We start from the raw sequence: 3,226 nt of genomic DNA on the forward strand, positions 1-3,226 counted from the left end.
GTGGTTATTCAGGGACTCAACCTAGGTTCATGCACTCTGCCATCCCCAGAGTAATTTTCTCAACCATGTAGTTCAAGGTGGCTCAAGACCATGTCTATGTCCTAAGCAGCAGGGTAAAGAAGGCAGGGAAGAGGGGCAAATCCCTTGTATTTAAGACACTGTCATTCTGTCATTTGGGGTCTCTGCCCTAGAAGTGGAATCCATTGCTGCCTGATGTTTTTTCCCCAAACAGAAAGTGAAATTGAAAGTGTTAGGCACTCAGTTGTGCCCGACTCTTTGTGACCTCATGGACTGTAGCCCACCAGGCAAACACGGCTCTCCCACATTGCAGGCAGACTCTTTACCCACTGGGCCACCAGGGAAGCCCTGTGACATACCCAAACAGGGTCTCAGCTATGCTCTGTCCTTTCACACAGCCATGGGGCTTCCCGGGTGGCTCCATTGTAAAGAATCCACCTGCAATGCAGGAGTTGCAGGAGACGCAGTTTCAATCCCTGGGTCAAGAAGATTCCCTGGAGGAGGGCATGGCAACTTACTCCAATATTCTTACCTGGAGAATCCCATGGACAGAGGATTCTGGTGGGCTACAGTCCATTGGGTCACAAAGAGTCGGACACGACTGAAGTGCCTTTGCACACACATACACCCAGGGAGGTCACTGGCAGAGATCTTGGGAGCCCCATGTTGAAATTAATAGGACCTCAGCATGGGTGGAACCGGGGTCCTTGTATCACTGCATGGAAAACGCCTGAGAGGGCTTTGCATACTGAGAGTAAATCTCAAATGTATGTAAGCACTGGGATTTCTGTGTTCATGTGTTACAGCCACCAGCATTCTCTTAACTAACACAGACTTTGTGACAGGAGCTTGGGAAGCATCGTAACACAAGGCTGAGGCCAGGTCAACAGCCTTGGGAGGCAATGGGAAGATGGCTTTGAAAGCCATAGCGGCCCCACTTAGGAGCTATGTGGGTCATTCAAACTCTTTCAGCCTGGTTCGCTCAAATGTAAATTGGAGGAGACAAAGATATGCAAACCACACACTATTTGTGGCTGGGAACTGAGTGAGGGAAACTGCAAGAAAGACAGTTGAGAAAAATCTACTTGGGGAAGCGACAGACACCTGTCCCCTTGCCACTCTCCAAAGAGGAGAACAGATGGGCATTTAGAAATGGGCACAGCACCGTAACTCACAGCTTGATGAGAAACAAATGGCCCACTGGGTGCGGTGGGGGCTGGGGGCTGATCTCTAAGTCATGGCTGTATTCTCAGCCTCCGGCAGGAAGCTGTCTGTCTCGGGCTTGGCAACAGCTTTGATTCAAGACCTCAAATGGGCCCCTGAGAGCTCACTTGGTTGGGTCTCAGACTGGGTTTATAGCACAGCCCAGGCAGCCCAGGAATGAGAGTCTGGACCTCTTCTCAATATATCTCAACAGGACAGCACCGGTTTAGAAAAGCTGGGACATTCACACTCTGGCTGCCACTCTGGGGACTGTGGCCACCACGGCACTCACAGCAGCATTGAAAGCATAGATGCTTCAGGGACCGCACAGAGCGCTTATCAGTGTGAAGAGGCTGGCTGCCATATAACAGTGAGTGACTGGTACTCCGAGTTGTGCGGCAAATTGGGCATGCGTACAGGCTCATTTCAGCCCACAGCGGAACTAAAGGCTTGAATCTGAATTTATTGCCTGCGATGGCTCATTTTTATAGACCAATAGAAATATGTCACCTAAGTAACTTAAACTGCTCTAGTAGCCACATTTAGAAAGTGTAAGGAGAAAGATGAAATTAATTTTAATATCCTAAAATACTTAACCCAATAGATGATTCTGATCACCAATTTCAATATGGGTGGGGCTTTTCTCCCCCCACCAAGCAATTCTCAAGACACCAGCTCCGTGTCCTACCATTCAGATCAGTTCTAATGTTATCTACCCATAAACAGCAACAGATTCTTCAGACTAAGCGCTCTGTCCCACAAGACTGCACCCTCCCCGACTTCAGACACCAATCACAAGTGCAGGCTGCCACCTGTGCTTCTGGCCAACAGGCTATAAATCCCAGGATCCCATGCCCCCCTCCTTGGGTCTGATTACTGTGCTAGAGTGGCTCAAAGAACTCAGAGAAACAGCTTATTTGCTAGACAATTGGCTTATTATAAATGGATATAACTAAGGAACAGCAGATAGAAGACATGCACAGGGCAAGGTATGGGAAGGACATCCTTGTGATCACTAACCTAGAAGTGATGAGCCTGTCCATTTAGGTTTTACAGAGGCTTCATGATATAGGTCCCATGACTTCATGGCAAGTTGAAGTGGGAAAAGTGGAAGCAGTGATTTTATTTTCTTGGACTCCAAAATCACTGCAAAATCACTGCAGATGGCGACTGCAGCCATGAAAGTATCAAAAGATACTTGCTCCTTAGAAGGAAAGCTATGACAAACCTAGACAGCATATTAAAAAACAGAGATATCACTTTGCCAACAAAGGTCCATGTAGTCAAAGTTATGGTTTTTCCATAGTCATGTACGGATGTGAGAGTTGGACCACGAGAAGGCTGAGCAATGAAGAATTGAAGCTTTCAAACTGTGGTGCTAGAGAAGACTGTTGAGTCTCCCTTGGAAAGCAAGGAGATCAAACCAGTCAATCCTAAAGGAAATCAGTCCTGAATATTCACTGGAAGGACTGATACTGAAGCTTAAGCCGAGGCTCCAATACTTTGACCACCAGATGTGAAGAGTTGACTCATTGGAAAAGACCCTGATGCTGGGAAAGATTGAGGGCAAGAGAAGAAGAGAGAAACAGAGGATGAGATGGTTGGATGGCATCACCTACCTACTCAATGGACATGAGTTTGAGCAAACTCTGGGAGATAGTGAAGGACAGGGAAGCTTAGTATACTGCAGTTCATGGGGTCGCAAAGAATCGGACATGACTGAGCGACTGAACAACAACTATAAAGGGATACCTAAGGAACAGCACATAGAAGAGATGTGTGGGGCAAGGTATGGGAAGGATGCTCTGTGTTCACTAATCTAAAAGTTCTCCCAATCGTATCCAGTTGGGTTTTATGGAGTCTTTAAGATACAGGCACAATTCACTGGCCATTAGTGATTAATCCGACCTCCAACCCTTCTCCTTTCCCTAGAATCAGGGAGTGAGAACGAAAGCTCCACCCCTCTATTAATGGTTGGTTCTCTTGGCAATCAGCCCTCATTTTT

This window comes from Dama dama, chromosome 24 (assembly GCF_033118175.1).
Source record: "Dama dama isolate Ldn47 chromosome 24, ASM3311817v1, whole genome shotgun sequence".
Taxonomy (NCBI): domain Eukaryota; kingdom Metazoa; phylum Chordata; class Mammalia; order Artiodactyla; family Cervidae; genus Dama; species Dama dama.